General features: G+C 42.9%; 1 long non-coding RNA gene across 1 annotated transcript; it reads right to left on the bottom strand.

The window, feature by feature from the left end:
* Positions 1 to 15677: 15677 nt before the first annotated feature.
* Positions 15678 to 20716, bottom strand: LOC104647122 (uncharacterized). Its single transcript, XR_741227.4, has 2 exons — positions 20491 to 20716; positions 15678 to 16397 (listed from the first exon to the last, which is right to left on the bottom strand). It is a non-coding gene; the product is annotated as an uncharacterized lncRNA (long non-coding RNA).
* Positions 20717 to 22181: the final 1465 nt, after the last annotated feature.

Raw genomic sequence — 22181 nt, 5'->3', positions numbered from 1 at the left:
GATCCGGATTCCGACGTCAAAAATGCCAATTTTTTTTGGACATCCGTCAAGACCTTGTCTATGCATCCGGTTGGCCCTCACGCCTCTTCCGACCCATTTTGAAGGTCGAACGAGCCAAGAAGCGAGCATACCCCTCATTTCGACGATTTTCGTGTGCTAAAGGAAACCATTTTTTGGGTGATCAGAATTCCGACGTCAAAAATGCCAAATTTTTTTGTGGACGTCCGTCAAGACCTTGTCTATGCATCTAGTTTGCCCTCACGGCCCGTCCGACCCATTTTGAAGGTCAAACGAGCCCTGAAGCTAGCATACCACTCATTTCAGCGATTTTCGTGTGGCATAGCAAACCATTTTTTTGGTGATCCGGATTGCAATCTCAAAAATGCCAAATTTTTTTGTGGACGTCCGTCAAGACCATGTCTATGCATCCGGTTGGCCCTCACGGCCCATCCGACCCATTTTGAAGGTCAAACGAGCCCCGAAGCGAGCAAACCCCTCATTTCAAATATTTTTGTGTGTTATAGCAAACCATTATTTGGGTGATCCGGATTCCAACAACAAAAATGCCAAATGTTTTTTTGGACGTCAGTCAAGACCTTGTCTATGAATCAAGTTTTTTCTCACGGACTGTCATACCCATTTTGAAGGTCAAACGAGCCTCGAAGCGAGCATGCCCCTCATTTCGACGATTTTCGTGTGCTATAGCAAATCATTTTTTGGATGATCCGGATTCCAACGTCAAAAATGCCAAATGTTTTTGTGGACGTCCGTCTAGACCTTGTCTATGCATCCGGTTGGCCCTCACGGACCGTCCTACCCATTTTGAAGGTCAAACGAGCCCCGAAGCGAGCATACCCCTCATTTCGACGATTTTCGTGTGCTATAGCAAACCATTTTTTGGGTGATCCGGATTCCAACGTCAAAAATTCCAAATGTTTTTGTGGACGTCAGTCAAGACCTTTTCTATGCATCCGGTTTTCCCTCATGGAGCGTCCGACCCTTTTAAAGGTCAAACGAGCCCCGAATCGAGCGTACCCCTCATTTTTATTATTTTCCTATGCTATAGCAAATCATTTTTTGGGTTATCCGGATTCCGACGTCAAAAATGTTAAATTTTTTTGTGGACGTCCGTCAAGACCTTGTCTATGCATCCGGTTGCCCTCACGTCCCGCCCGACCCATTTTGAAAGTCAAACGAGCCCCGAAGCGAGCATACCCCTTATTTTTCGACAATTTTCGTGTGCTATAGCAAACCATTTTTTGGGTGATCCGGATTCCGATGTCAAAAATGCTAATTTTTTAGTGGACATCTGTCAAGATCATGTCTATGAATCCAGTTGGCCCTCACGGCCCGTACAACCTATTTTGAAGGTCAAACGAGCCCGAAGCGAGCATAACCCTCCTTTCGACGATTTTCATGTGCTATAGAAAACCATATTTTGGGTTATCCGGATTCCGACGTCAAAAATGCTAAATTTTTTGGTGGACGTCCGTCAAGACCTTGTGTATGCTTCCGGTTGGCCCTCACGGCCTGTCCTACACATTTTGAAGGTCAAACGAGCCCCGAAGCGAGCATACCCCTCGTTTCGATGATTTTCATGTGCTCTAGCAAACCATTTTTTGGGTGATCAGGATTACGACGTTAAAAATGCCAAATTATTTTGTGGACGTCCGTCAAGACCTTGTCTATGCATCCGATTGTCCCTCACGGCCCGCCCGACCCATTTTGAAGGTTAAACGAGCCCTGAATCGAGCATACCCCTTATTTTGACGATTTTCGTGTGCTATAGCAAACCATTTTTTGGGTGATCTGGATTCTGACCTCAAAAATGCCAAATTTTTTGTGGACGTCCGTCAAGAACTGGTATATGCATCCGGTTGGACCTCACGGCCAGTCATACTTATTTTGAAGGTCAAACGAGCCCCGAAGCGAGCATACCCCTTATTTCGACGATTTTCGTGTGCTATAGCAAACCATTTTTCGGCTGATCCGGATTCCAACGTCAAAAATGCCAAATGTTTTTGTGGACGTCTGTGAAGACCTTGTCTATGGATCCGGTTGTCCCTCACGGCCCGTCCTACACATTTTAAAGGTCAAACGAGCCCCGAAGCGAGCATAACCCTCATTTTGATGATTTTCGTGTGCTATGGCAAATAAACTTTTGGGTGATCCAGATTCCGACGTCAAAAATGCTAAATTTTTTTGTGGACGTCTGTCAAGACCTTTTCTATGCATCCGGTTGGCCCTTACGGCCCGTCCAACCCATTTTTAAGGTCAAACGAGCCCCGAAGCGAGCATACCCCTCATTTCGACGATTTTCGTGTGCTATAGCAAACCATTTTTTGGGTGATCAGAATCTGACGTCAAAAATGCAAATTTTTTTTGTGGACGTCCGTCAAGACCTTGCCTTTGCATCCGGTTGGACCTCATGGCCCGTCCGGCCCATTTTAAAGGTCAAACGAGCCCCGAATCGAGAATATCCCTCATTTTGATGATTTTCGTGTGCTATAGCAAAAAATTTTTTGAATGATCCGGATTCCGACGTCAATATGCAAAAAATTTTGTGGACGTCCGTCAAGACCTGGTCTATGCATCCGGTTGGACCTCACAGCCCGTCCTACCAATTTTGAAGGTCAAACGAGCCCCGAAGCGAGCATACCCCTCATTTTGACGATTTTCATGTTCTATAGCAAACCATTTTTTGGGTGATCAGAGTTCTGACGTCAAAAATGCAAAAAAATTTTATGGACGTCTGTCAAGACCTTGTCTTTGCATCCGTTTGGCTCTCACGGCCCGTCCAACCCATTTTGAAGGTCAAACGAGCCCCGAAGCGAGCATACCCCTCATTTCAGCAATTTTCGAGTGCTATAGCAAACCATTTTTTGGGTGATCCGAATTGCGACGTCAAAAAGGACAAACTTTTTTTTGGACGTTCGTCAAGACCTGGTGTCACGGACTTTTTGAATCGGACTATACTCCGTGCGGCACTTGACGGTCTACTCACGAGTCTTGCACGATCTTGTAGACTAAAGTAAGTGTTCCTCTACTTGGATCTCTAAGAGAACTTAGAAAGAGAAAACAAAGACAGATTTTGGAAGAAAGACTTGTATTGATATGTTGGTTGATAGATGTATTACAAATACAAAGACTACCTATTTATACTACTCTAAACACTAAGAGTAAGTAAATGCTACACTATCTACAAGCTCCTAAGCCATGCCCTCAAGACAGGCTTCTAAGTCTTCCAAAAAGGGATCCTAGCTGCACCCTAGTCTGCCCCACGTTCCAGAGGCCCTGCACAAGCCCCTCCAAGGCTGGAACCTGCCGACCCTTCACATGCTGTAACTGCTGAAACGGCCGTAACTGATGAAACGGCTTAACTGCTGAAACTGCCTGTAACGGCTGTAACTCCTGACCCTCTGTCTGCTGCCTGCTTGGACGCCTGCCCCTTTGCCTGCTGGCCGTTTTGGGATGTCTGTCCCCCTTGCACAGGCTGCTGGCTGCCTAGACGGGTCGTGATCTGCCTGGGTATCAGGCGGGTCATGACAAACTCCCCTACCTGATGATGCTACGACCGCGTCGCATTGCGTCTGTATCGGTGTTGAGTTCTGCCTGGCGACCATCAACTCGCGTGCTTGATCAATCCCTTCGAGCAGCCTCTTCATCGATGTCCCGACCTTTCTCGACCCGATCTTCCGAACTTCCTCCTTCAACGGAGGCAAGTGCTCCGGCGGCTTCTTCATCACGTCAGCGTTCCTACTCGGAAACCTCTTACTGCGCGGTGGCAAGGTCTTTCCAGCACCATTGTCTTCTCTCGAACTTGCAATGGTTGTTGCCGATGTTAACCTTCTTCTCATGTCGACCCTCTCGAGCTTCATGGCTGTTAGTCTAGCCTGTCCCTCCGTTGCCTGTGCCTTCACCATGGGAACTATGTATTCCCTCCCTTTCTCCATGATTGTCAATTTTTGGAGATGAGGATCGATTACTGCATGGCACTGTTGGAAGAACTTCTACCCAAGAATAACATCAAACAGATTGATGGGGGCGACGATGAACTTGGTTTTCCCTTGCCAATTGCCTACCGTGATGTTCACCCCGTGCGCAACTCCAACTATAGGAGTCGGTGATGCGTTGACAGTCCTGATTTAGGCGTTGCTTGAAATATATCGCAACCCCAACCTCGTTGCTGCCGTCTTAGTCACAACATTGACCTCCGCACCAGTGTCGACCAACGCACGAGCAGGTTTCCCATTGATCGTGATGTCGACTGTTTGAGCCCACGCCATGGACTTTGCAAGTCCCTTCTCAGCATGCTTCGGCTCCGCTTGCCTTGGCTTATCTTGCCTTGGCCTCGTCGATGGTTGCTCGATGACAGCCCCGCATAGGCTTACCACGCCCAACTGCTTAGTCTCCCCGACTTCCTCTTGGGCCTTCTCTTCCTTCCGCTCACGGAGTATAGCACCAAGACTTTTCAGTTCAGGCATCTTTTGTAACCATGCGGCCCTTTGCATATGAAGCAACCATCCTTGGAATCCCGTACCGTGTTGCGACGATCTCCGGGCTTCTTGCCGCTGGACCCGTAGGTGTCACGCCTTTTGGGTTGTGGCGTTTGCTCCTCGCCTTCGCCACTGTCATCCCCACTATCATCATGACTGCCTACCTCGTCGTCCTCATCGGCACTAATAGACTTCTCTCGCCTGAAGTCTGTCAAGGCTTCAGCCTGCGTGATGGCGTCATCTATAGTCCTGACTTGCCGCCGTTCCAACTCCGTTCTGGCCCAATTTTGCAGCCCATCCATGAAGTAGAACAATGTGTCGTCGTCCATGAGGTTGGGAATTTGAAATGTAAGGGTGGTAAACTCCCGCACATACGCGCGTATGCTGCCCTTTTGTCTCAACTCCCGCATCTTACGCTTTGCCTCATAGACAACGTTGCTAGGGAGGAACGCCTTCTTGAACTCCACACGGAACTGCTCCCATGTGTTCAACGTGCATGTCCCCTTTGCGATCTCAGACTCTTTACGCTTCCACCATAGCATGGCCAACTCTGAAAGATACAACACAGCCGTGTTGATCTTGTTCACATCACTACGGACCCGTATACACTTGAAATAATTCTCCAAGTGCCAAAGGAAATTATCCACCGCTTGCGCGTCACGGACGCCTATGAAGACTGGTGGCTTGGGCGCCTCAACTCTGGCTTCCCTTTCCCGGTCATGTGATGAGGATCCACCAACCTCTCTATCCTCCTCGAGTGCTGCCACCTTGGCCTTAAGCGACTCGATTGTGCCAAGTGCTTCCCTAAACCTGATTTCTAAGGAAGTAATGGCCTTCTTTGTCTCGTACTCGGCTCGCTGGCGTGCCTCCAACTCCTTTCGGACGTTCTCAACTTCCTCAAGGGAGTACTCTTCAAGAGCTTTGAGATCTCTGTCCATTCTATTCAAACGCTGGCCTATGATCTCAACGGCTTGCCTCGCCATTTCGACCCTTGCAATCCACTCCGGTCCGACAGTAATGTCCACGGACACCTCGTCGGTGTCTACGTCACTTCCATCAACAATCTGGGGAGGGAGAGATGTTTGCCCTTCGCTTGGTGTAGGAACACCTGGTGGAGGAACGCTTGGGGGAAGTCCGGGCAGATTGGCTTCATTACACGTCTGCTGCTTCTTCCCTTTCTTATTTTACTTGCCACCATCAGTGCGGACGTTGGGGGTGTTGCTAGTGCCATCTCCTTCATTCGTCATTCTCTTACGATGAACCTGCTCTGATACCAATTGTCACGGACTTTTTGAAACGGACAATACTCCGTGCGGCACTTGACAGTCTACTCACGATTCTTGCATGATCTTGTAGACTCAAGTAAGCCTTCCTCTACTTGGATCGCTAAGAGAACTTAGAAAGAGAAAACAAAGACAGATTTTGGAAGAAAGACTTGTATTGATATGTTGGTTGATAGATGTATTACAAATACAAAGACTACCTATTTATACTACTCTAAACACTAAGAGTAAATAAATGCTACACTATCTACAAGCCCCTAAGCCATGCCCACAAGACAGGCTTCTAAGTCTTCCAAAAAGGGACTCCTAGCTGCACCCTAGTCTGCCCCACGTTCCAGAGGCCCTGCACAAGCCCCTCCAAGGCTGGAACCTGCCGACCCTTCACATGCTGTAACTGCTGAAACGCCCGTAACTCATGAAACAGCTGTAACTGCTGAAGCTGCCTGTAATGGCTGTAACTCCTGACCCTCTGTCTGCTGCCTGCTTGGACGCCTGCCCCTTTGCCTGTTGGCCGTTTTGGGCTGTCTGTCCCCCTTGCACAGGCTGCTGGCTGCCTAGACGGGTCGCGATCTTCCTGGGTATCAAGCGGGTCGTGACACTGGTCTATGCATCCGGTTGGCCCTCACAGCCCGTCCTACCCATTTTGTAGATCAAACGAGCCCCGAAGCGAGCATACCCCTCATTTTGATGATTTTTGTGTGCTATAGCAAATCATTTTTTGGATAATCCGGATTCCAACGTCAAAAATTCCAAATTTTTTCTGGACGTCCTTCAAGACCTTGTCTATGCATCCGGTTGGCCCTCACGACCCGTCCGACCCATTTTGAAGGTCAAACGAGCCCAGAAGCGAGCATACCCCTCATTTCGATGATTTTCTTGAGCTACAGCAAACCATTTTTTGGATGATCAGAAATCCGACGTCAAAAATGCCAAATTTTTTTGTGGACATCCGTCAAGACCTTGTCTATGCATCTGGTTTTCCCTCACGGCCCGTCCGACCCATTTTGAAGATCAAACGAGCCCTGAAACTAGCATACCCCTCATTTCAACGATTTTCGTGTGGTATAGCAGACCATTTTTTGGGTGATCCAGATTCTGACGTCAAAAATGCCAAAAAAAATTTTGGACGTCCATCAAGACCTTGTCTATGCATCCGGTTGTCCCTCACTGCCCGTCTGACCCATTTTGAAGGTCAAACCAGCCCTGAAGCGAGCATACCCCTCATTTTGACGATTTTCGTGTGCTAAAGCAAACAAATTTTTGAATGACCCGGATTCCGATGTCAAAAATGCTAAAAAAATTTGTGTATTTCCGTCAAGACCTTTTCTATGTATCCGGTTGTCCCTTACGACCCGTCCGACCCATTTTGAAGGTCAAACGAGCCCGAAGCGAGCATACCCTTCATTTCGAAGATTATCGTGTGGTATAGCAAACCATTTTTTGGGTGATCCGGATTGCGATGTCAAAATTGCCAAATTTTTTTGTGGACGTCCGTAAAGACCTTGTCTATGCATCCGGTTGGCCCTCACGGCCCATCCGACCCATTTTGAAGGTCAAACGAGCCTCGAAGCGAGCATACCCTTCATTTCGATGATTTTCGTGTGCTATAGCAAACCAACTTTTGGGTGATCCGGATTCCGACGTCAAAAATGCTAAATGTTTTTGTGAACGTCTGTCAAGACCTTTGTTTATGCACCCGGTTGGCCCTCACGGCCCGTCCGACCCATTTTGAAGGTCGAACGAGCCAAGAAGCGAGCATACCCCTCATTTCGACGATTTTCGTGTGCTAAAGCAAACCATTTTTTGGGTGATCAGAACCCGAGGTCAAAATGCCAAATTTTTTTGTTGACGTCCGTCAAGACATTTTCTTTGCATCAAGTTGGCCCTCACGGCCCGTCCGACCCATTTTGAAGGTCAAACAAGCACAGAAGCTTGCATACCCCTCATTTCAGCGATTTTCGAGTGGCATAGCACACCATTTTTTGGGTGATCCGGATTCAAACGTCAAAAATGCTAAATGTTTTTGTGGACGTCCGTCAAGACCTTGTCTATGCATCCGGTTGGCCCTCACGGCTCGTCCGACCCATTTTGAAGGTCGAACGAGCCAAGAAGCGAGCATACCCCTCATTTCGACGATTTTCGTGTGCTAAAGCAAACCATTTCTTGGGTGATCAGAATTCCGACGTCAAAAATGCCAAATTTTTTTGTGGACGTCCGTCAAGACCTTGTCTATGCATCGGGTTGGCCCTCACGGCCCGTCCGACCCATTTTGAAGGTCAAACACGCCCCGAAGCGAGCATACCCCTCATTTCGATGATTTTCTTGTGCTATATCAAACCAATTTTTTAATGACCCGGATTCCGATGTCAAAAATGCCAAAGTTTTTTGTGTACTTCCGTCAAGACCTTTTCTATGCATTCGGTTGTCCTTCACGGCCCGTCCGACCCATTTTGAAGGTCAAACGAGCCCGAAGCGAGCATACCCCTCATTTCGACGATTATCGTGTGCTATAGCAAACCTTTTTTGGGTTATCCGGATTCCGATGTTAAAATGCCAAATTTTTTTGTGGACGTCCATCAATACCTGGTCTATGCATCCGGTTGGACCTCATAGCCCGTCCTATCCATTTTGAAGGTCAAACGAGCCCCGAAGCGAGCATACCCCTCATTTCAACGATTTTTGTGTGCTATAGCAAACAATTTTTTGGGTGATCCGAATTCAAACGTCAAAAATGCCAATTTTTTTCTGGACGTCCGTCAAGACCTTGTCTATGCATCCGGTTGTCCCTCACGGCCCGTCCGACCCATTTTGAAGGTCGAACGAGCCAAGAAGCGAGCATACCCCTCATTTCGACGATTTTCGTGTGCTAAAGAAAACCATGTTTGGGTGATCAGAATTCCGACATCAAAAATGCCAAATTTTTTTGTGGACATCCGTCAAGACCTTGTCTATGCATCTTGTTTACCCTCACGGCCCGCCCGACCCATTTTGAACGTCAAACGAGCCCTGAAGCTAGCATACCCCTCATTTCAGCGGTTTTCGTGTGGCATAGCAAACCATTTTTTGGGTGATCCGGATTCCGATGTCAAAATTGCCAAAAAAAATTTTGGATGTCCGTCAAGACCTGCTCTATGCATCCGGTTGGCCCTCACAGCCCGTCCGACCCATTTTAAAGGTCAAACGTGCCCAGAAACGAGCATACCCCTAATTTCGACGATTTTTGTGTGCTATCGCAAATCATTTTTGGGTGATCAAAATTCCGACGTCAAAAATGCCAAATTTTTTTGTGGACGTCCGTCAAGACCTTGTCTATGCATCTGGTTGGCCCTCACGGACCGGCCGACCCATTTTGATGGTCAAACGATCCCTGAAGATAGCATACCCCTCATTTCAGGATTTTTGTGTGGTATAGCAAACCATTCTTTGGGTGATCCGCATTCAAACGTCAAAAATACCAAATTTTTTGTGGACAGCCGTCAAGACATTGTCTATGCATCCGGTTTGCCCTCATGGCCCATCCGACCCATTTTGAAGGTAAAACGAGCCCCGAAGCGAGCATACCCCTCATTTCGATGATTTTCGTGTGCTATAGCAAATAAGCTTTTGGGTAATCCGGATTCCGACGTCAAAAATACTAAATGTTTTTGTGGACGTCCATCAAGACCTTGTCTATGCATCCGGTTGGCCCTCACGGCCCGTCCGACCCATTTTGAAGGTCAAACGAGCCCCGAAGAAAGCATACCCCTCATTTCGGCGATTTTCGTGTGCTATAGCAAACCATTTTTTGGGTGATCCGGATTCCGACGTCAAAAATGCCAAATAAAATTTTGACGTCCGTCAAGACCTTGTCTATGCATCCGGTTGGCCCTCACCGCCCGTCCGACCCAGTTTGAAGGTCAAATGAGCCCCGAAGCGAGCATACCCCTTATTTCGACGATTTTCATGTGCTATAGCAAACCAATTTTTGAATGACCCGGATTCCGATGTAAAAAATGCAAAAGATTTTTGTGTACTTCCGTCAAGACCTTGTCTATGCATCCGGTTGGCCCTCACGGCCCTTCCGACCCATTTTGAAGGTCAAACGAGCCCGAAGCGAGCATACCCCTCATTTCGACGATTATCGTGTGCTATAGCAAACCATTTTTTGGGTGATCCGGATTCCGACGTCAAAAATGCCAATTTTTTTTGTGAACGTCCGTAAAGAACTTGTCTATGCATCCGGTTGGCCCTCACGGCCCGTCCGACCCATTTTGAAGGTCAAACGAGCCCCGAAGCGAGCATACCCCTCATTTCGACGATTATCGTGTGCTATAGCAAACCATTTTTTGGGTGATCTGGATTCCGACGTCAAAAATGCCAAAAAATCTTGTGGACATCCGTCAAGACCTTATCTATGCAACCGGTTGACCCTCACTTCCCGTCCAACCCATTTTGAAGGTAAAACGAGCCCCGAAGCGAGCATACCCCGCATTTCAATGATTTTCGTGTGCTATAGCAAACCATTTTTTTGGTGATCCTTATTCCGACGTCAAAAATGCCAAAATTTTTTGTGGACGACCGTAAAGACATTGTCTATGCATCAGGTTGCAACTCACAGCCCGTCCGACCCATTTTGAAGGTCAAACGAGCCTCGAAGTGAGCATACCTCTCATTTCGACTATTTTCGTGTGCTATAGCAAACTATTTTTTGGGTGATCCGGATTCTGATGTCAAAAATGCCAAATTTTTTTGTGGACGTTCGTCATGACCTTGTCTATGCATCCGATTGGACCTCACGGCCCGTCCGACCAATTTTTAAGGCCAAACGAGCCCCGAAGCGAGCATACCCCTCATTTCGACGATTTTCGTGTGCTATAGTAAACCATTTTTTCGGTGATGAAGATTCCGATGTCAAAAATGCCAAATATTTTGTGGACGTCCGTCAAGACCTTGTATATGCATCCGATTGGCCCTCACAGCCCGTCTATCCCATTTTGAAGGTCAAACGATCCTCGAAGCAAGCATACCCCTCATTTCGACGATTATCGTGTGCTATATCAAACAAATTTTTTGGTGATCCAGATTCCGACGTCAAAAATTCCAATTTTTTTTTGTGGACGTCCATCAAGACCTTGTCTATGCATCAGGTTGGCCCTCACGGCCCGTCTGACAAATTTTGATGGTCAAACGAGTCCCAAAGCGAGCATACCCCTAATTTCGATGGTTTTCGTGTGCTATAGCAAACCAATTTTTGAATGACCCGGATTCCGATGTCAAAAATGCCAAAAAAATTTGTGTACTTCCATCAAGACCTTTTCTATTCAACCGGTTGGCCCTCACGGCCCGTCCGACCCATTTTGAAGGTCAAACAAGCCCCGAAGCGAGCATACCCCTCATTTCGACGATTTTTATGTGCTATAGCAAACCATTTTTTGGGTGATCCGGATTCTGACGTCAAAAATGCCAAATTGTTTTGTGTACGTCCGTCAAGTCCTTGTCTATGCATATGGTTGGCCATCACGGCCCGTCCGACCCATTTGGAAGGTCAAACAAGGCCCGAAGCGAGCATACCCCTCATTTCAACGATTATCATATGCTATAGCAAACCATTTTTTGGGTGATCCGCATTCCGACGTCAAAAATGCCAATTTTTTTTGTGGACGTCCATAAAGACCTTTACTATGCATCCGGTTGGCCCTCAAAACCCGTCCGACCCATTTTAAAGTTCAAACGAGCCCCGAAGCGAGCATACCCCTCATTTCGACAATTATCGTGTCCTATAGCAAACCATTTTTTGGGTGATCCGGATTCCAACGTCCAAAATGCCAAATTTTTTTGTGGACGTTCGTCATGACCTTGTCTATGCATCCGATTGGACCTCACGGCCCGTCCGACCAATTTTTAAGGCCAAACGAGCCCCGAAGCGAGCATACCCCTCATTTCGACGATTTTCGTGTGCTATAGTAAACCATTTTTTCGGTGATGAAGATTCCGATGTCAAAAATGCCAAATATTTTGTGGACGTCCGTCAAGACCTTGTATATGCATCCGATTGGCCCTCACAGCCCGTCTATCCCATTTTGAAGGTCAAACGATCCTCGAAGCAAGCATACCCCTCATTTCGACAATTATCGTGTGCTATATCAAACCAATTTTTCGGTGATCCAGATTCCGACGTCAAAAATTCCAATTTTTTTTTGTGGACGTCCATCAAGACCTTGTCTATGCATCAGGTTGGCCCTCACGGCCCGTCTGACAAATTTTGATGGTCAAACGAGTCCCAAAGCGAGCATACCCCCTAATTTCGATGGTTTTCGTGTGCTATAGCAAACCAATTTTTGAATGACCCGGATTCCGATGTCAAAAATGCCAAAAAAATTTGTGTACTTCCATCAAGACCTTTTCTATTCAACCGGTTGGCCCTCACGGCCCGTCCGACCCATTTTGAAGGTCAAACAAGCCCCGAAGCGAGCATACCCCTCATTTCGACGATTTTTATGTGCTATAGCAAACCATTTTTTGGGTGATCCGGATTCTGACGTCAAAAATGCCAAATTGTTTTGTGTACGTCCGTCAAGTCCTTGTCTATGCATATGGTTGGCCATCAAGGCCCGTCCGACCCATTTGGAAGGTCAAACAAGGCCCGAAGCGAGCATACCCCTCATTTCGACAATTATCATATGCTATAGCAAACCATTTTTTGGGTGATCCGCATTCCGACGTCAAAAATGCCAATTTTTTTTGTGGACGTCCATAAAGACCTTTACTATGCATCCGGTTGGCCCTCAAAACCCGTCCGACCCATTTTAAAGTTCAAACGAGCCCCGAAGCGAGCATACCCCTCATTTCGACAATTATCGTGTCCTATAGCAAACCATTTTTTGGGTGATCCGGATTCCAACGTCAAAAATGCCAAATTTTTTTGTGGACGTCCGTCAAGACCTTGTCTATGCATCCGGTTGGCCCTCACTGCCCGTCACACCCATTTTGAAGGTCAAACGAGCCTCGAAGCGAGCATACCCCTCATTTCAACGATATTCGTGTGCAATAGCAAACCATTTTTTGGGTGATCCGGATTCCGACGTCAAAAATGCCAAATTTTTTTGTGGACGTCCGTAAAGATATTTTCTATGCATCAGGTTGCAACTCACGGCCCGTCCGACCCATTTTGAAGGTCAAACGAGCCTCGAAGTGAGCATACCCCTCATTTCGACTACTTTCGTGTGCTATAGCAAACCATTTTTTGGGTGATCCAGATTCCGACGTCAAAAATGCCAAATTTTTTTATGGACATCCGTCATGACCTTGTCTATGCATCCGATTGGACCTCACAGCCCGTCCGACCAATTTTTAAGGCCAAACGAGCCCCGAAACGAGCATACCCTTCATTTTGATGATTTTCGTGTGCTATAGCAAACCATTTTTTGGGTGATAAAGATTCGGACGTGAAAAATGCCCAATTTTTTATGGATCCGGTTGGCCCTCACAGCCCGTCCGTCCCATTTTGAAGGTCAAACGAGCCCCGAAGCAAGCATACCCCTCTTTTCGATGATTATCGTGTGCTATTGCAAACCATTTTTTGGGTTATCCGGATTCCAACGTCAAAAATGCCAAATTTTTTTGTAGACGTCCGTCAAGACCTTTTCTATGCATCCAGTTGGACCTCACGGCCCGTACGACCCATTATAAAGGTCAACCGAGCCCCGAAGCGAGCATACCCCTCATTTCAACGATTTTCGTGTGCTATTGCAAACCATTTTTTAGGTGATTCGGATTTCGACGTCAAAAATGCCAAAATTTTGTGTGAACGTCCGTCAAGATCTTGTATATGCATCCGGTTGGGCCTCACGGCCCGTCCGACCCATTTTGAAGGTCAAACGAGCCCCAAACCGAGCATACCCTTCATTTCGACGATTTTCGTGTGCTATAGCAGACCATTTTTTGAGTGATCCGGATTCCGACGTCAAAAATGCCAAATTTTTTTGTGGACGTCCGTCAAGACCTTTTCTATGCATGTGGTTGGCCCTCACGGCCCGTCCAACCCATTTTGAAGGTCAAACGAGCCCCGAAGCGAGCATACCCCTCATTTCGACAATTTTCATGTGCTATAGCAAACCATTTTTTGGGTGATCCAGATTCCGACGTCAAAAATGCCAAATGTTTTTGTGGACATCCTTCAAGACCTTTTCTATGCATCAGGTTGCAACTCACAGCCCGTCCGACCCATTTTGAGGGTCAAACGAGCCCCGAAGCGAGCATACCCCTTATTTCGATGATTTTCTTGTGCTATAGCAAACTATTTTTTGGGTGATCTGGATTTCGACGTTAAAAATGCCAAATTTTTTTTGGACGTCCGTCAAGACCTTGTCTATGCATCCGGTTGGCCCTCACGGCCTGTCCGATCCATTTTGAAGGTCAAACGAGCCCCGAAGCGAGCATACCCCTCATTTCGACGATTTTCGTGTGCTATAGCAAACCATTTTTTGGGTTATCCAAATTCCGACGTCAAAAATGCCAAATTTTTTTGTAGACGTCCGTCAAGACCTTGTTTATGCATCCGGTTGTCCTTCACGGCTCGTCCGACCCATTTTGAAGTTCAAACGAGCCCGGAAGCAAGCATACCTCTCATTTCAACGATTTTCGTGTGCTATAGCAAACCATTTTTTGGGTGATCCTTATTCCGACGTCAAAAATGCCAAATTTTTTTGTGGACGTCCATCAAGACCTTGTCTATGCATCCGGTTGGCCCTCACGGACCGTCCGACCCATTTTGAAGGTCAAACGAGTCCTGAAGCGAGCATACCCCTCATTTCGATGATTTTCGTGTGCTATAACAAACCATTTTTTGGGTGATCCAGATTCCGACGTTAAAAATGCCAAATTTTTTTGTGGACGTCCGTTAAGACCTTGTCTATGCATCCGGTTGTCCCTCACGGCCCATCCGACCCATTTTTAAGGTCAAACGAGCCCCGAAGTGAGCATACCCCTCATTTCGACGAATTTCGTGTGGTATAGCAAACCATTTTTTTGGGTGATCCGGATTCCGACGTCAATAATGCCAAATTTTTTTGTGGATGTCCGTCAAGACCTTGTCTATGCATGTGGTTGGACCTCAATGCCCGTCCGACCCATTTTGAAGGTCAAACGTGCCCCGAAGCGAGCATACCCCTCATTTCGACGATTTTTGTGTGCTATAGCAAACCATTTTTTGGGTGATCCGGATTCCGACGTCAAAAATGCCAAATTTTTTTGTGGACGTCCGTCAAGACCTTGTCTATGCATCCGGTTGACCCTCACGGCCCGTCCGACCCATTTTGAAGGTCAAACGAGCCCCTAAGCGAGCATACCCCTCATTTCAACTATTTTTGTGTGTTATAGCAAACTATTCTTCGGGTGATCCGGATTCCGACGTCAAAAATGCCAAAAATTTTTGTGGATGTCTGTCAAGACCTTGTCTATGCATCCGGTTGGCCCTGGTCCTACTCTATGGTTCGTCTTAGACCTATTTTTTTGATGTGGTTTCATATGATTAATTATTGTAAACATATTACACCTCAATTCTTCATCTTTAAGTTGACTCGCTTATCGAAAAATAATAATTAATATAGTACGTTCAATATTTTATCTATTAATAGATAAAAGTTTCCGTATCATTTTACTCATTAAAAAGTTTTATCTTAAAAAATTATTAACTCTCGAAACAAATTGAGAATAAAATAGATAAAAAAATTGAAACAATCTTCAAGTATATTAATTGAAAATAAAATAGATAAGAAAATCGAAACAATCTCCAGCTATTGGCAACTGTCCACCACTAGAAATGGTTAATCTTAATGGAAACAATCTTCAAGTAACAGTTCCTTCCTCTTTCGTGTCCCTCGCTGGTCTTAACATATTAGACCTATCCATGAACAGAATATCAGGTAACATTGCAAGAGATAGAGGGAAACTCACATTACTGAACAATACATATACATTTGCAAGGTCACTACAAAAACTTTGACACTACAGTATGTAATTGTAAAACTATTTCCTTTATTCTGTCCACATTTACAATAACTTGACCTACAATATGTAATTGTTGACATGGAAGCCAACCTTGTCGAATGGTGGACTTTTGTGGGCTTTTCTATTCAAATTTTGGTTGCAGCTGTGCATCCAAACTCAGAAGCTTGCTGGATGTCTTGCAAAACATACTCCTGGATGCTTGTAATTCACTGTTTTGGTGTGCCAAAGCTTCTTTCAATATCTTTGTTTCCTCTTTATGGAACTTCTGCACACTATCAAATGAAATATCTGGTCCAAGTTAGCTATCTTTGCTTCAAACTCATGCTTCATTATGTCAAACTGTTTGGCTTTATTCTGAATCACATCATGCTCTTCTTTCAAATTACGTATCTGCCGCATCCACTCCTTCAGTGCACCATCCAAATGTGATGCCCTGTTTTCAGCAGTAAGCATCACCTGAGACAGCTTAAACTTTAGCGTGCTGTTTCACCAGGTTCTCCCTATTAGTCATTTCTAACTGCGCAGCAGACAACTTTTCATTCCTCTAAGCCATTCACTTGTTTCAAATGTGAACAAGATCCAACAGAATCTTGCACATACTTCGGTTTCTTGATTTCCTGTTTACTCTGAACTACAATGGAAACCAAAACATAAATAACCAAGACAAGACAAATTGAATGAAGATTGTATAAAACAATTCGAGATTCATTTACAAAACTGAAAACAATGTCTTCTTCTGTCTACACAAATAAGATTGTAATGTATAGAGACTAGATAAGCAAACAAAATTTCAGAACTAAACTACAACTTATAACTTGTCACATTAATGGTTGACCCATCGGTAGCCCCTAAAATTGACACTTTTTGCTGAATTGACATATTGTGTGTTACACCCATTTTGAGCGCGTGAGGATCTTCTTTTTGAATATTTTTGAATACTTTTTCATTCTTCTTCTTCACTTTTTAGCCCTACCACTAATTTTGAAAAGATTTTTTAGAACAAGACATATTTTTTTCAAAATAGTTAGAAGAGTGTCACATATAATTTTCAAAATAAATTAAAAAAACCTAAAATCTAATGATTTTAAAAAAAAAATTGGAAGAAGAATCAAGAAAATGGTTGTAAAGTTGGGGAGGCAAAAGGGACGTGAGGCAGATGGGGTAAGGATAGGGTGATATAAGGTGGGGTGGGATGGTAGAAAATAGATAATTTTAATTAATTTATTTTTACTGAAAAATTAATTATTTTTTAATAATTTATTTTAAAATTATTATTTTTACATTCAAATGTCACATGTCAGCTTTTTAATTAGTCATCATGTCATGTCATCCGCAAGTGTGTTATACACTTTATAATTTTAGCTGATTGGCAAAAAAGTGTCAAAATAACACAGCGGCCATGAATAAAGCCTACTTGAAGTGTCTAAGTGAAAATTGGTGTCAAATTTAAGGAGCTACCGATGGATTCAGCCCAGATTAATTTTAAGACCAACATCCATCAAATCTCAACTTAAAGCTATAAGCCTCAAAATTAGAGTAAACTCAACAGAATTTTTTTTTAGACAAGTCCTTGTGAATTAGAGGTCAACATGGAAGCCTTGTTGCAGATGCAAAGGTATTGACAGATTGTCTCAAGGAAAGGTATGAAAAATTATGGCTAGATAATCAAAGAAAAAGAAGAAAATGGAAATCCTAGGTCAATAAGCAAGCACAAGATAAAAAAAAAATTGACTTGTACATGACATAATCCTTTCTAATAGTATAGATATCAACTAAAGCGCCTGTTCAACCTGAGGGGACCCCCACCCCGGCCTCGATGCATCTTGCCCTGAGGCCAGACCATACCCCCACACCCACACCCACCCCGACCTTGAGGCGTCCAGCCCTGAAGCCACACCATACCCTCACCCCCTGCCTCGAGGAACCCAACATCGTGGCCCCCACACCCTCCCCCCCTTCCCTACCCTCACCTTCAAGGAGCCCTACCCAAAGACCCCCCATCAACCCCCAGCCTCGAGGCGCCCCGCCCAGAGGCCCCATTACTGTAACACCTTGAAAATCCGAGACTCATGGAAAGTCCTAACATAGGTGTCATTAAGTATAAACACTGTTTCTAAGTCCATTTTTAATGAATATAGGTCATTTAGAAGGTTTAAGAACCAAAATATCCGGGAAGTTGGTTCAAAGAGGTGTTAGTGTGCCTTACCCTTTTTACTAACTTTTAGGGGTAAAAAATGTACGAAAAATGGATGGAAAGGTAGATAATGGGTGTTTTTGTTGTTTCATGATTGGAACGTCTGAGTACGACTCCCAAGGACCAACCAAGGTGCCCTCGAGGAGAACCCCTGCAGTTTGATGCAGCACTGACGGGCAATGTGCATCGACGGGGCAGACGACGGTCCGTAAGAGGCCCAATGGGGCGTCGAGGGTCACCGTCGTCCCTCACTTAGAAAGATTGTGAAGGCCCTTGTTTAATCTAGCTACTGTTACACTCGACGAAAGGGGACGACGGGGCGTCGAGGCCACCATCATCCCATACTTAGAAAAAATGGAGGAAGCCTCGCCTACAAAGTCTCTAATAGAGACGACGGAAGTGCAGGATGGAGGGAGTTGTCCGTCGACCCACCGACGGACCGTCGATGGGGTCTCGTCGGTGAGGGGTCGAATTTCTTTGATGGATTTTAAGATTTTCATTTAAAATAATTAAATGGTTTAGGGGCTATATAGTGATTAAAGGAAAACTAAGTAACTTAATTAATCCCCTCTACAAATACCCTTAACCCTCATTAACCTAAAAGCAACTCTCAAAATAAACTCTCTTCCTTCTCTCTTATTTCTCTCTCTATAAGAACTTACCATTGAAGGCTAGCAAGAACTAGGGTTTGGGGGCTGGAAAAGGGTGGATTCTTCATCAAATTGTTGAGAAACATTAAGGTATGGGTTCTATTCACCTTTGAGATCCTTTCCTCAAAGGGTTCCTTTTCAAAAAGTTGAGTTTTCTTATGGGTTTCATTTAATTACGAAATTGAAGTTATGGATTGAGTTGTTAGTGGATTCTTAGGGTTGTATTGAGTAGATTTACATGTAATTCAACTTTTTTATGATAATTATTGATGGTTTGATCAAATTGAAGAGCATGGTCCTCTATCCCTAACCCTAGGTAGTGATCTTGACCTATGTTGTATGTTGATCATTCAATTGAGTTGGTTGTTGATTAGATTACTATCCTATGGTGCTATTATGGTTGAAGTAAGATGAACTATAGGCCTATCATGCTAGTTCTTGAGACGTAATTTAGGTTATGAATTGTAATGTGAAATTAGCCTATGTATTTTGTCTCAAGTTGTGATCTAAAGATGAATTGTGTTACAGAGATGCAATTGGCCTTGTTATTCTATTGATTATTATTGTGTTATGATGTTACTCCCCGAGTTGGGTTGAATTAGGGGTTGATGGTAAGACTTTGATATTAGACTATGAGAAAAATTTGGTAAGTCTTAGAATCTTTATCTTTATTTCCAATTGTGATTAATTGTTGTTAAGCTATGATATTACATTGAAGTATGCCTTATATTAAGATTATAGGGAGGTATGATGTTGAATTGAAATGTCTTGACTATGTTGTGAGGTTGATTAAGGTGTATGTGCTATAAGGATGGTGAAAACTATCAATGTGCCTTAAAATGTTATGAAATGCTAAAGGGTTAACCTCACTTATATGAATTGTGATGAAAGGACTTAAACTCACACAAGTCTTGTTGAGATATTGATGATGATGATTATACAAGGGGTAGACCCTATGGCCTAAATATGATTGATAATTAAAGGCTTAAAGACATTTCAAAAAGGGACTCTATCTTAGCACCGAGTGAACTAGATAGAGGAGTGTCCCTTCCCACATAGGAAAGATAGGAGCACTACATCACTCTTGAGATTGGAGATCATAATGCATGGTGCATAAAGAGGATCCCAACTAAATCTCCTAGTTCTTGAACTATGTTGCCTCCCATAGGAATACTAGCTAGTGGATCTACGTAGTTGCTACGTTTTATGTTTTGGTACTACCTTGGCAAGTAGTCCGCCTTCTTTCGGTGTAGGGTCTTATAACACCGGATTACACACTAGCTCATGTTGTCTATGTCGGTTAGGGAAAGATGTTCCCAAAAGTTAAAAACGAATTAAAGGACTTGAACTCTAACTTGGATAACCTAAGGGGTCTAGCTTAGTCTAGGTAGGGGTATGGGACTCTACCTAGACAATTGCACTAGTTAGTCTTGAGGGGAGTCTTAGGAGGAGGTTCTTTTATGTTTATATTATGATAATATAATGATGTGTGTGTGTATATATATATATGATGATCATGTCGTATTGTTGATACTATATGTTGATTAGTTCATTTATGAATATGTCTTGTGTTATATATAATGATACTATATTAGCTGTTTTACTTATTTGATCCAAGGAAGAAAACTCCAGAAAAAGAAATCACAAAATCCTCCTACATTTTACTTATTTAATCCAAGAAAGAAAACCCCAGAAAAAAATCACAAAAACCACCTACATTTTCCATCTGTACACAAATTAACGCAAGAAGCCCCATAACCAAACATACAAAAAAGTGAATGAACAAACTAGTAATAAAAAAAATACACAAAACCCAGTACTCCAATTATTTTCTACAAGTACACATGATAAACAGAGACCAAAAACAAAGAAAGACTTACAAGTTTGGAGGAATGAGAAATCCCATTTTTATATGATTCGTCATATAAGAAAGTACCGGTTGTTTCTTCGCTCCAACATTCAATTTTTCGGTTTGATTATTCTCCAACCCCGATGAATTAGCCAAAGATGAACACCTTTTCTAGGTCGTAGTCTTCTTCTACTTCAAGAATACCAAGAAGAAACTGTTTAGATATGCATTAGGAACTGACAATGGAGGATCAACATTTTGAATTGACTAGCGCTTCCCCTTTTCTTTTATATTCAATATAAAAAAGAAAAAAAGAATTACTTTTTTTGGAAAAAATAAATTCAAATAATAAGTATAAATGGGTAATTGAAAATTTATATTAATAGAAATAAATTTTGTTATAAAGAATGTATATGACCTTATACTAAGGTTTAGTACTTTTTTTCTTTAATTTAAGATTTAGTACATTTGAGTTGAATTTGAAATTAATGTTTGAATTTAAAGTTAGAAAAGGAAATTTATTGAAGTCTTATTTTTGCTCTATGTTTCTAAAATAATTTAAAATTGTATGATTCAACTTAAATTTTTCGGAAAAAAAATTGATACACAAAAAAATAGAAGGAAATTACGAACTTCTAAAACAAAGAAATATAAAAATTAATATGATTACATAATTAAATTATATGATTCAACTTAAATTTTTCGGAAAAAAAATTGATACACAAAAAAATGGAAGGAAATTACGAACTTCTAAAACAAAGAAATATAAAAATTAATATGATTACATAATTACAAAGCATGCAATGAATGATTATCACCTATCAGGATGTATCTTTAATTTTAACCTTCTCTAAATAATAAGTTTTAAGATAATATTTTACGAGAGACACACGCAATTTTTAATGATTGAAAAATAATAACATCCTCTTAGAGCGAATATAATATTTGTTGGCAATTATTTTGATGGACAATTACATACCATAAAAATCAAGAGTATATTAACACATTTAATCGCTTGATTTTTATATTTTAACTCAAGGTATGTCCTAAAATGCACCTCTTCATGGTGGTGACTTGTCCTTCTCATTAGTACTTGTAGTTAGACTTTCCAACTCAAGATATAATCCTAATTTTTTTATTTTCCAACCCCTTAATGAAGGATTACTTGTGCTTAAGCACTTGTCTCACCAAAGGTGGGCCTTAAAGAAAAAGACACAAAAAAGTAAAGTATCAAAAGATCAAGCAAATTAATTTCTAGATTTTGTGGCCTTCTTATATTTATGTGTTTTGCTGTAGTCGGCAAAAAATTTATGATTTTCAGATGTATAAGTATACTAGTTCTCGAACACGTATGTTGCACGTGTATCCCACGTTATTTAATATCAAACATTTCAAATGATATAATTATTTTAGAATAATTGATGCATTATACAATATTTAAAGGATAGAAATGATGTTTCTGGTAAAACATTCAACTAAGGTTGCAAGATCAATAGAATCTGAAGACTTTCTGATTCTATTGATAAAAACTTTTTCTTTTAATCATGTAGGATACACTATATTTATTGGTAAAAAAAAAAGATTACTGCTTCAATTATATGATTTGTCAAGATTATCAAATATCTAACACTATATTTCCATACAAATGAAAGAAGTTAATTAAACAAAGCAATATATCAATAAGAAAAAAAATGACCAATGAATATAAGATTACATAAGAAC

Source organism: Solanum lycopersicum, chromosome 4 (assembly GCF_036512215.1).
Source record: "Solanum lycopersicum chromosome 4, SLM_r2.1".
In the NCBI taxonomy this organism is placed as follows: domain Eukaryota; kingdom Viridiplantae; phylum Streptophyta; class Magnoliopsida; order Solanales; family Solanaceae; genus Solanum; species Solanum lycopersicum.
The sequence above is the reverse complement of the archived record's forward strand: the minus strand, read 5'-3'. Positions and strand labels throughout refer to the sequence as shown.